Raw genomic sequence first — 12,740 nt, 5'->3', positions numbered from 1 at the left:
ACCATGGCCTGCGAGGTCTCCATGTTTAAATACAAGGTATTTCACCTAACTTGACCACCTTGAATATCTTTGTTGTTTTTAAAGATACGTCAAGTGTCTGAGGGACAAAGTTGAATGGTAAAATGGGGCTCATACGATACCAAAACAATGTTTGTTGGAAACAGTTTTTGTCGGTGAAAGAGTTGAAAGCTCGTATTGAAGAAAATGGGCCAAACTAAGTCAAGATCAAATAAAAAATTTATATAAATCGATACCACGACGATTAGTTGAAACTATAAAAAATAAAGGTGGCACAGCGCATAACTACTAAATGGAAAAAATAATTTTTCATTAACTTCCACCGACTTTTTTTCTTATGTAAAATATACATTGTCTTATAGTTTCGTCGCGTCTTATTATATCAAAAAAATTCGAAATTTTCACGAAACTTTTTTCAATCTAATTCAACAACATTGCCGCTATGGAAATGTATGTAGTTTAGTTGATTCTTTGGATTAATAACGAAAACTTTTACGAAAAAATTAGTATTAATGAAATGTTAGCTAGTTTTGTCGCGGAGTGTAGAAGAGAAATTTTGTTTGTAAGTGGGCTACGAATTTTAATGCAAAATAAAGATTGTGTGCGTGAAATGGAACCGATTGGAAAAAGACAAAACCGGGCAGAAAGCCAAATCTATAATATTTAAAAGGCTATTGTAAGAGCGAGAGCACCAAATATTAGTACGTTCCGGAGGTTTCAATTTCCTCTATCCATCGACGATAACAATGAACAATACTGTCACGTCCCAGATCCTCGAATGCGTCTTCAATTGGCATGGTTCCTTAGTAGCTGAATGACATTCTATTTGAGTATGTCCCATTCTCGACGAGCTTCCTTTGTCGCGTCCTCCATCTTTGAATTATAATTTCATTTTCCCACGTCAACGTGCGAGTCAAAGGAAAAATCGCGGGATAGAACAAAGTATCCCCGAGCGTACCCTCGGAAAAAGATCGGAAACATTCCTTCCGAGTATGAAGAGGAGTTATGAAAGAGAGAAATAGTGGAATGAATTCAATGGAGATGATCCATAATTAAATTAATCTGACTTCATTGTATGCGCTCGTCAAACGGCTCTGCCAACTGTTCCAGCGTATAGTTCGGCTCGCCCACGCGAACATGCGAATTCTTTCCTACCAAATGACGCCAGACCCTGAGACCACCCGTTGCCTTCGTCGAATTTAATAAAGAAGTTCCCGGATTAAACGAACTTCCGTTCGCGCCTCGAAACCATATCCAGCGAGAGCTGGAATCGCCATTGTATAATAGTTTCCGAAAAGAAAACTACTCGAAAAATGTACTCGAGCATTATTTCGTTCTGTACCTCGGAATTCCAAAGACTGACGGATTTTTAAAACTGTTAAGTAAAAAACATTTATTCATCACACCCTCCACATGTGTACTTGGCCGATCGCTAAGCTGCCAATCTCGCCAGAAGACAGTCTTCTTGGAAAGAGAATCGTAATTACTGTGATAAAAAAAGTTCGAACTCCGATCGTTACGCACCGATCTCTCGATCATGGGAGGGAAACGCTTCGAGCATCGCCCTCGACACTGAATTGCTTCTGGAACAATGTTCGGAGTTTTGTATAACGCCGGGCGAGAAATTGTCAGGGAAGACAGGTCATTAAAACGGCAAGAAGTCACGGGAAACGTCGAACGCTCTTCTCGAAGCAATTCAACTTCCGAGCGTTAGTCACGCCGCGCCGAAGCACCTGCACAAAGGATCACTTTGAATCGAAAACTTCCAGGTTCCATGAAAGATTGCCATACTTCAGGCCGAGGCCGAGCAATCGACTCGGAGTTAGGACTGTTTAGAGTGACGATAGTAAGTTGCGATACTGATTGGGAATACAGTAAATCCTCTATAGACGCAACAATTTCTATACGATAGATGCGAAGAAAATATCCCCCCAACTTATCATAGTACATAATCTGATCTCGGCTCGGTATATCGTTGTGAACCACTACTAACGCGACGCGGAGAGTCGCAGTCGTCGGCACAGTTCCAACGCCCGTGCGTCATCACAATGTAACACCAATATTTAATCTTCTTTATTTCTAATTATTTTTTTATGGAACTTTCCGCAACATATTCCTGGCATTTTTCTAAAGCAAAATGATACCAAACACGATATAATTCCGACTGTATTTAGTGGTTTAATCGATTATGAGAGTTTCGAACGCGAGGAAAGACAGCGCATCAGAAAGAAAGAGACGCGGAAAGTTGTCGTTGTCTCTCTTTACACGCGCTGTCCTTCTCTATGTTCGGCTCGGCCTTTGAAGCTCAAAAAACGGGTACCCATATACGATAGATGCGAAGAAATCGCCCCGAGGCCTTCGCGCCTTTAGAAAATTTATTGTACTTTCTAATATTCGAATGTATCGCGTAAAATGTCCAGGGGAATTTATACGGCAGAGGATCGTTGGAGAACACAGATCACTTTTGGTCGGTTCGGGTGCAATAGATAAGCGAAGGATTACGCGTGCATCGAAAAAGTAAAAAATTAATTTGCGAGGCAGAGTTCGCCGTTCCCAAAACGCAACGTGAAAGCAATAGAAGCATAATCGCGATACTTGTACCGCGTTTATCTCCCTCGACGGTCCATTAAACCCGACTAAGCGAGGATAATATCGTTCCATAACAGATGAGCCGCGAACCATGCATGTCAGCGATTTTCAGGGAATTTCGAATTTAGCTTGATCGTCGGCCTTTCCTTCCTTTCGGCCTTACATCCTTCCCCCGGACCTGCTTTCGCAACTGATTACATCCCTGGATATCGTTGCTTGTTTGAAAAATACGGTTTTTAGCTGAAAAACTAATTTCTGTTTACTGTTCTCACAGTAAAGAACGAGGTTAACAATGCATTTTTCGACTTTCTGTATTAAACAAATTCGACTTTTCCTCTCAAATTTCGAATATTTGTCTATGAATATTTGGCGAATCAAGCGGAGAGTGAACCGATCGAATCGCTTCCAGCTCGCTCGCTGATCTCTCCGACATCATTGTCACACTCTGTCCCCCAGTTTCCCATCACAATTCGCTCTCGCTGCGAGAGCTCTTCATCGTGCGCGGCAGGTCCTGGAACGGTGGAATTTCGTCGCGGCTGCTGCCGCTGCGCTGGTTGCGGGGGGGGGGGGGGGGGGGGAGCGAAAATTCTCTCTTAAATTTTCAGATTTTACGGCTCGCGGGTCGAAGCCAGCTCGTAAAACATTCGCGCCGTGAGAAACAGAAGAGATAGGTCGGTGAGAGAGGGTTTGGGAGGGTTGCGGGGTGTCGGCGCGAGGGGCGGGGGCCTCGGATCTTTCAATCTAGGAGCAGCGACGAAGAAAGAGCAGGAACCCTGAGTCTGCTTTAAAATTCAAATTCACAACTTTTGCTTAAACGTCTCTTGGATAGCCGAGGAGGATGCGCCTCGGTCCCCGAGAAAACCGCGGCGAGGATCCGCACGCGTAAAAACTCCCTGCTCCGTTCTTCTTCGTCGTCGTTTTCTTCTTCTCTTCGCGAGCGGAAAAAAAGAGAAAAGGGTTCGAGAGGATTGGACGAGGACCCGTGTGCACGGGAGTTCGGATCCAAGCCAATCTCTGATAAGTAAATTGGTCCGGGAATTAGGGGTGGCACCGGCGCAATGCAATTCCGATGGTTCGGGTTACATTACAAGACGCGTGCCGACAAAGTTTCCCCTCGTTACCGGCGAGTTCGAGATTGCCCGGCGCGGCGACGACGGTGCATCGATTACCGGCGAGACATCGCGCGTATGTTAGCGACACGGTGTAACGAGGCGGACGCGTGACCCCCCAAGTCGGATGTCGCGTGCTCGTCTCGGTGCTGACGCGGCGAACCTGCCCACACACAGTAGGGTACAGCGTTCTCTCCGTAACTGTCATCGTAAACACTCTCGACGCGCACCGATGCACAGCGGTCTAGAAGTCAGTTCTAGTGCGAATTAATTATTGTGCGAGGAAAAAATTGACATTTTGTGTAAAAGTTACTTTTAAATATTTGAGTAAAGTAAATAGAACATAATTTACAATACTGGCTCTACTTGTTTATTAATATAATAATTATTAATCTAATGCTACTTTCGTTAAAAATTTTTTAATGTCCTTCCAACTCTTGCGGGTTCAAGTTCATGAATGTCAATCTCATTAAAGGGGAATACTATGGTCGTGTTACGGATAGAGAATACATTCCGTTCGTTTTCTCACAGGAATCTCTTCCGTGACGCCTTAAAACGGGCCTGCGACCGTTTCACAGCAAGAATGGAGGCGGTTATTCAAGCAGAAGGGGCCTATATTGAGTGAACGTATTCTGTATGAGCCAACAAACAATTTACAAAAAAAAAATAAATTATAAACTTCGCAATAAAAATTATGTTTGAAAGAAATGTTTAATTTGTCCGGATTTTGGCGACGCACCCTGTACATATCAAACGATCATACAAGTATAAATTTTAACAGACTTCCGTTAGTCGGTAGTTTTAATTTATTCGCGCTAGAACTGACTTTTAGACCACAGTGCGATGCAAGCGGTTATTTTAGAAAAACCAGGATGGGGAACCAGGATTCCTTATCGCGAGCATGGAGGTGGGACATCCACGGTATACTGATCGCGATTCATCCTATACACGAGAGCCGATAGAACACCGATACCAGGACGAGAGTACTATATCGAAGCGGGGTCAAACGAGGTAACAAACACCGGCTACCATTCCCACAATTCAATCACTGTCTGCCGGCGTCACGACTGTGGTAGCGAACGTCTTTGCACTTCCGCCCTTCTCATTAGCAGCCCCGAAAACCGTAAACAAACCGGCTCTCCTCCACATCTGACTGGCTCAGCCCGAATCGGCCCGAAACGGAAAACACTACATGGCGGTGCGGTAGCAGCCGTTGCAATCCAAGCGCAAATTGACTCTGAGCTCTTCCTGGAAATCAAAGGATAGACGGCGCGGCGGCTCGCCCGGCAAGAGATAAATACGCCGTCGGAGTCCGGATCATAAATAACGCTATTCGCCGCGGATGCTTCTCGCACACTCGACGCCGAATCAATATCCCGAGCGTTTCTATATCCGAGCCGGCAGGATATCGGCGAGCCCGTCGTAATTTCAGATTCGCGGAGATAGAGAGGTTACGTACGGCCCGTTCCGCCCGCGTCCCGACGTCGCTTACCAAGCCCGGAAGAAGAGGGAAAGAACCAGGGTTCGGGAGGATCGCTACTCCGAACCGGGTGTTGCGCTCCCGTGAACGTTCCCGGCGCATATTGTGTAGGGGATTCTGGTAAAAAGTTTACGATCGTGCCCCGTCAAACACCCGGAAGAACGACAAAGCCCCGGCGCGCTCTCACGGATTCCGCTGCCAAGGTAGATGGCACGAGTCAGCCGAAGGGAAAAATATCAAATGACCCTGCCAATGAATTCCTGCGCTTGGGACCCTGGCAAAGAAACCGTTGCCCATTCACTGGCAGCGCTCGAAGCGTTGTCGAAGAACGCTGCCCGAACCGGACCGCCCCGTTATTTGCGACTCTTCCGAGAAGATTTATCATCGAATTGATTCTCCCCGCGTCCGGTAAGATTAAATTCTACGCTCGAGCGCGAGCAGTTCATTGCCCGCTGTCCCTTTATGTTTCTCTTTGTGTTCAGATATAAGACGACGCTGTTTATCGCGAAATAAGAAAATCTGCATCCCCTCTTCGTGTGTCTATATTCTATACTTGGGCCCAAATAAGAAGGTACTTGTTCTGCGCATGTTGTTACGCGTCAGCCATGAAATTCATGGCGTCAGCCAATAATCGCGTGGTCGGCGGAGTACGAGTACGGGGGATTAGCCAATGAACCAGTTCCGTTAGAGTCGTATGCGCAGTAGAGTCTTAAATTCGTCGGCTAGTAAGTACCTTCTTATTTGGGCTCAAGTATATCCTTTTCCAACGAGGGCAGACCCAACTGTAACGTAGCAGCACAATCGAAATGATCAAAAGCAACAGCACATAAACTCTGAATGGCTCGAGGACAATGGTGGCGCAGATGTGAACAGACGTACTGGAATATCCAGTGGCCGTATCAGTGACGTTCTAAATCGCGCCGAGAAGTATTTTAGGGTGCTCGTTACCTTAATGAGTGTCGAGCTCCGAGCAAGTAACGCTAATCGGTGACGGGACTCCTCGTTATCGTTCGTTTTCCAGGAAACTAGATCGTTATGGCGGCCGACTAATTTAACTATCTCGCCTTGGCCACTCTTTTCTCTCTCGCGAGAAAAATTGGCAAGAACCCCTCTCTCTCTCTCTCTCTCATTGTTTAATTAAAAAGCTCCCTCTCGCAAAGCCGGTGCAGTTTAACGGATATTTTTAACGATCGAAGCTCGGAGTCGCGTGAAATGGAACGACACAATTAGATGGAAAAGCTCTCCCGATCGTGAAAAATATTTTTGTTATGCGAAAAACGCAGACTGCTTCAGTTTGCCGATTAAATATTTGGCACGTCCGCGATATCAACACCAAACGCAATCAACCGAAGCTGATCGTTTAGCTTCCACGTGTTATTATTTCCATCTTGAGATAGACATTCTTCCAGTTGCTCAATCTGTTCGCAACAGGTTACTTAGCGATGTATTTCTATTCGAAGGATCAGGATCAAATGGTCAGGAAGATAAGGAATTGATTTTCATGAAATTTTCAAGTTGATTTATGTCTTCGGCAGACACGCGGAATCTCGGTGAAAAATTTGAATGAGAACAGTATCGAATGGACCGCTCGAGAGCGCGTATCGCGTGCCGCAGGAAATCGAGCTAGATAATTTCTCAAAGCAATGCTCCCTTTGAAAGTTAAATCAGTTTGAAGTAGCACGATGTTACGTCCTGAATATCGATAAACAGCGTGCTTTCTTTCCGCGAAAGTTTTCTGCTTATGCGTAGCACGCCGCTGCGCTGTTCTCCAGCATCCTGGGAGAACATCATTTATTCTTTTCTTTTCCGTAAACGAGCCACGAACGTCTGAGACTTCGCGCACAATAAAATACACGCTCGTAATACAGGGTGGGCCATCTGACGTTTGGAATTTGAATCGGCTATAAAAAAAAACGAATGAATATTTTTTCAAAGTTATGAGTTTATTAGAAAGATTGAACCTTTCCATTTAGGAATGGAAGACAACATCATTCCAATGACTGTCACGGCTAGCCTTACAATACCCCATTCGATCAGTCCAATTTTTCAGTACATTTTCGATTGTTTGGGCCTCTCATTTCCACCTCGGAGGATACGTCAATAAGCAAAATTGTCCTTATCTGGAGCTCGGAAAATTCACACGTCATCGTGGAGAAACCAATGCATCCACAACGAGTGACTGTCTGGTGCGGATTTTGGTCTGGCGACATTATTGGGCCATTTTTCTTCGAAAATGAGCAAGGAAACGCCGTTACAGTGAACGGCGATCGCTACCGCGCCATGCTAAAGCGATTTTTTGTTTCCCAAAATTGAAGAGGATGACATAGACGACATTTGGTTTCAACAGGACGGCGCAACGTGCCACACAGCCAACGTAACAATCGATCTTTTGCGCATTGTTTTCGAAAATCGCATAATCAGCCGAAATGCTGATGTCAATTGGCCACCTCGAAACTGCGATTTGACTCCGTTGGACTTTGTTTTTAGGGGAGCCATTAAGAACAAGTGTTACGCTAACCATCCAGCGACGATTGACGACTTGAAACACGAAATCGAAGTTGCCATTGACGAAATAGAGGTCCAAACAATCGAAAATGTACTGAAAAATTGGACTGATCGAATGGGGTATTGTAAGGCTAGCCGTGGCAGTCATTTGAATGATGTTGTCTTCCATTCCTAAATGGAAAGGTTCAATCTTTTTAATAAACTCATAACTTTGAGAAAATATTCATTAGTTTTTTTTATAGCCGATTCAAATTCCAAATCTTAAATGGCCCACCCTTTACCAGCGGATTTAGGTTATTAGCGCGAGAGAGAGAGGTATTTAAACATTTTTATCGACCCTGTCAAATAAAACGAATACATTCGTCCCGACGAAGGACAGAGGTGGAAACGATTCTCGTCCGCGAAGAGTTAATATTGAAGGATATACATAGCGTTTCTGGGAAGGAAATCAGCCCCGTTCGTCTTTTCGGTGGGGAAGATGTTTGAGTTTGCGTTCTCCATTGAAGTTGCGAGACAGTTTTAAGGTATACAATTAGGGAGACAACTGCTATACGTCGCTCTACGTCCGTCGCGACGGTGTATTTCCCGTCGAGAACTATGCGCGACATAGAAGGGAGAGTTAAGAAGGAGCAGCAGGTATTTCGGTACAAACCGTGGCAGATTAAATTTCCATTGCAAATTTCATTCGATACGGCTCTTCACCGACGTGACGATTTACCCTCATCCCTCGGCTTGGTTTTCATTTATGCAACGGAGGACGGTACGCGTCAATTTCTCCGTGGCGGAAAGTAATACGCGTCAAACTTCTTATCAATCTTTCTGGACAACCGTGTAATAATTCACTCGCTGGATCGTGTTATGAACAGCGCACAAGTGCGGATATTTGCCCTGAAAAAGTGACCAATCGTTTTGATCGTACATTATTTTTTTTCTATGTTCTATGATTTTCTATGATTCTATCATTGAAACAATTGGCTTGTGATAGTTAAAATATGATATAAATATTCTTGATTCAATTTTGTCTAAATGTCTTGCAAATACTGCATCGAGAGTTGTTCCTGATCTTGTCGTCGCTTCATTAGGATTTTTTTCAGGCTAAATAGTAAATACCCCACTGTGCAGCGGTAGGCTGGTACAAACTATAAATTGCAATTTTAAATATTATATTTAACTGTGCCCATATACAGTAGCGCGTTATAACTAGTTGGTGCCTTGGGCAAGGTAGAATTTCGAGGCCCCTAACCCCAACTAAATAACTTCATGAGTAAAACGTTGAATTTGGATCTTGGTTTGTGTTCGGGGCCCCCTTTTGCTTAAAAAAGAAAATGTATAAACCGAACATGAAACGGAGGATCTGGGATAGTGCGATGCCGCGGAAGATTCGTCAGGTGAACACTGGAAGAGGGAAGCCAGCGCGCGTTCGAACAAGCGGCGCGCGGATAATTTATTTGAATATGAAATTTCTTCCGCGAAACGTGGTTCCGCGATGTTAAATGTAAAATTCATAAGCTCTCGCGGGGGCGGACGGATGGCCGCCGGCCGTGGCGCCCTCCGAAATTTTCTAAATTTCATTCAAGAGCCCCGCCGCCATGGCCCCGAGTGTTTCGAGCTCGATACCGATCGAATTTGCATTTTGATCGCGCGAAGGCACGGCGCAGCGAGGTAAACCCATGGTGGATACACGTGGGAGACGGAGTGGCTCGTGCGCCGTGGAACCACTTAAAAAAGCGACGTCAACCGCCATTATGCAAAACCACCGCCCCGAACCGAGGAATCACGAGAAACATTTTCATACCGGAAAGAGCAGTACCTCCTTTTCTTCGCCCCGAATCCGCTCTCGTCCCTGGTCGAACGGCCCACGCAAACAGGAAGGAAAACAAGAATTATGATGGTTTCCCGGTTAAACGTCCTTTTCCTTGATTTATCCGAGCCCGCGCAAACACGGACGGTTCCCACTCTGCTTTTTCAGAGATTAATCGGTAAAATTCGTTTAATCGTCTTGAACGTCAATCTATCTTCACAGGTCCCTCCAACGAGTAAAGTAATTCAAGGAAAGATGGCCTTCCCTGCCCTATATGTCGTTCGATAACGAGTCAGACACTTTTTCTGCATGTACAATAGCTTGATAACTCTTTTGTGGACATTGTTATTTGAAATTCGAACGTATTTCAGAATATTAAAAAATATCAATGGTTTCTCCCTTGTTCAGGTATTTCATAAAATCAGTGAGATGCATTTAACAACGCATTGTTGCTATGAACACTGTTGCCGAAATAAATGGTGACGGCGAGCGCGTTAATTGACAAAACAAATGATCGACTCGAATGTCGGCATATCAACTGCAAACTTCTCACTGATAAATTGTACTGATACCTTTTTGTCGTTTTTTATGTTTTATGGATACAAATAATACAAATATTTTGACATTTGATATGCTTTCCAACGGTTCAATAAGTCTAGTATTACGTTATTATTCGCGGTACAGATTCTTTTGTGGAATATGCCGTTATTTCATCTTGCGTATTGTATGCGTATATGTAGATATAATTTTAAAAAATCATGAATTGTAAGTGGGTCAAATACATAAAGCATGTTTATGGTCCCTCCGATAATACAACGATTGTCTGCTGCAACGGAGCGAGTGTCGATTAAGTTCAATTATAATTAGCAGTCGACGCTTGTCGCGGTTCTTTCCCGGTATTGGCGCTTCCAGGAGACCCCGGGAGCCGGGAGATATGTTCCCGGGACCACAGAGCTGGGGAAAATAGTATTTTAAATAGTAAATAATCCCATTTATTTTACAGTACCTGTACAACTTTGAAAATAAAATATTTTATTTGATGCAGTAATTTTTGTAAATAAAATATTTTGTTTGATGCAGTAATTTTTGAAAATAATATTTGAAAATAGTAGTTTATTTTAAGAATATTGAAAATTTTAAATACACTGCTCAAAAGAATTAAGGAATCACTTCTGCGAACCCGAAAAATTGCTCCCAATTTACGTGATCATAACTCCGTCAATAATTGCTGTATCGATATCGTTAAACAATGGTTTGAAAGCCTGAAACCTCTAGTTTCAGATGCTCTGTTTCAAATTGTTGCTACGTTGGTTTTTTACAAAGTTATAGCGGGATGAAGACAACATTGACGGTTAACAAGACTTTTATGCAACTTTGGAACATCACACGGGGAGCAACAAATTTTTTTGATGAATCGCGTTAATATCATTTGGAAGGGCTATCTTTCCTGTGTAAAATGTGTGTTTGTTGATTATGGTGCGATTCTTTTTATTCGAGTTATTCAACATTGGCGTAGATGCTTTTTAGCTTTAACTGGCTCCAGAAAGCGAAAAAATTATCGTAGAATCTTGTGCAAAAAAGCAATAGAAAGAGCGCTTCTTTCTCTTTTCTGAAAGCGATTTCTGAAAGTATTAGGTATATAACGACGCAAAAAATAAAATATTCTATTTTGTGTTTTAGATTATTCAAATAGAAATATTTTACTTTATGTTTCAGATTATTAAAATAAAAATATTTTATTTTGTGGATGAAATTGTTAAAATAGAAATATTTTATTTCGAGGTTCAGATTGTTCAAATAAAATACTATATTCTTTAAGCGAAATAAAATCTAAAATATGAAGTAGTATTTCAAATATTTTCTTCGCCCAATAATGCCCACCTCTGCCCGGGACAATACTGTGCTGTAGCGGAAAAGAGAAATAGCGTCGCGACGCCCAGTGGTCTAGTTAGAGATCCTGTTTTCGTGGCCAAAATTCAATTTTTCAACGTTAATACATTGAAACAATTTTTTTTCCTATAGAGTAACAACCCTTCAAAGCTCCTATACAGCGTTCTAAAGACAAAGTCAGAAAATTCAAAGTAAAATAAAACGTTTTAGATTTCAATCATCGAATATCAGAAAACAGATTTTAATGATGGTTGTTTATATATATGTTAGTAAGCGCATTTCAAATATTTAATCCATTTTTAAGCATTGTTTAATTCATACACGAATAGCATAAATTAATAGCATTTCAAACTTTGAAAAGAATTACACGACTTGTTTTATATGAAAGCTTGAACATTTACTAAGAAGATCTTGTAAATTTTAACTGCAATCTCCCGCAATCTTGAACTATAAACGGATTTTAACAAACACGCGCTCGCGGTTATTCGACGTCTGGATACGCAGTTCTACTTGAATCTTGCACATAGCAGCTTGTAGTTACAATGTATGTACAATATGTTTTCTATGCGCCAGTCAGAGACGCCGAAAACCTCTCATTACTAGATTTCGTATAATCGTAGCTACTTCTCCGCGATTTCTAGACAATAGTATGCATTGTGAGAATTGTCAACAAGATTTTTCAAATATTTCCGATGATCTGACAAAAAAAGTGTTTCCAACGAAAGTTAATCAGTATTCACTTTTCTACAAACTTCAATACAAAAAGTTAAAGGAACATCTCTTTTTTTTTATAAAAAATGAAGGTCACCTCGATGTTTTAAATATTAACGTATATTTTTTACTTCATAATATTGTAACTGGTATCAAGACGAATCCAACGACCTATAATAATATAACATTAAACCTTGAAATAACGCTACAATAGTTTTGGCCACAAAATGCGAGCTACCGGACCACTGTGCGGGGACGAAGGACGAGCCACTCTCGAGGAGAGGAGGAAGCCGCGATCCAGAAAGGCAAGCAGCGCGAAATCGTCTTCTTGGCTCGCGAGACGAAATTAACTGAATTGGCCGCGCATGAGTGGACTCTCGTGAGGTACGGGCCAGAATGAAAGTGAGGATACCGGCAGGCAGCCTGCCTCGAGTGGAGACGTTTAAAGTCAGCGTGTCTTCGAGCCACAACTGCCTCGGAAGTTACATTATTTCAAGTTTTGCAGTAAAAACTGATAAAATACGCTCCTCCTGGATACTACAATCAAATCGGTTGCTTCAGTTTACGCAGGCAGCGAGATTGCTATATGTACACTCAGTCGCACATAGCGGACAATCATTGTCCGCTGTGCCATTTA

At 42.7% G+C, this 12,740-nt stretch overlaps 1 protein-coding gene across 2 annotated transcripts in view; it reads right to left on the bottom strand.

The window, feature by feature from the left end:
- The window catches only part of LOC143212917 (zwei Ig domain protein zig-8), a 556,020-nt gene that overhangs the window by 218,756 nt on the left and 324,524 nt on the right, over positions 1-12,740 (bottom strand). The window lies entirely within an intron of this gene.

This window comes from Lasioglossum baleicum, chromosome 10, assembly GCF_051020765.1.
Source record: "Lasioglossum baleicum chromosome 10, iyLasBale1, whole genome shotgun sequence".
NCBI lineage: Eukaryota > Metazoa > Arthropoda > Insecta > Hymenoptera > Halictidae > Lasioglossum > Lasioglossum baleicum.
This window is presented reverse-complemented; position numbering and strand designations above follow the sequence as displayed.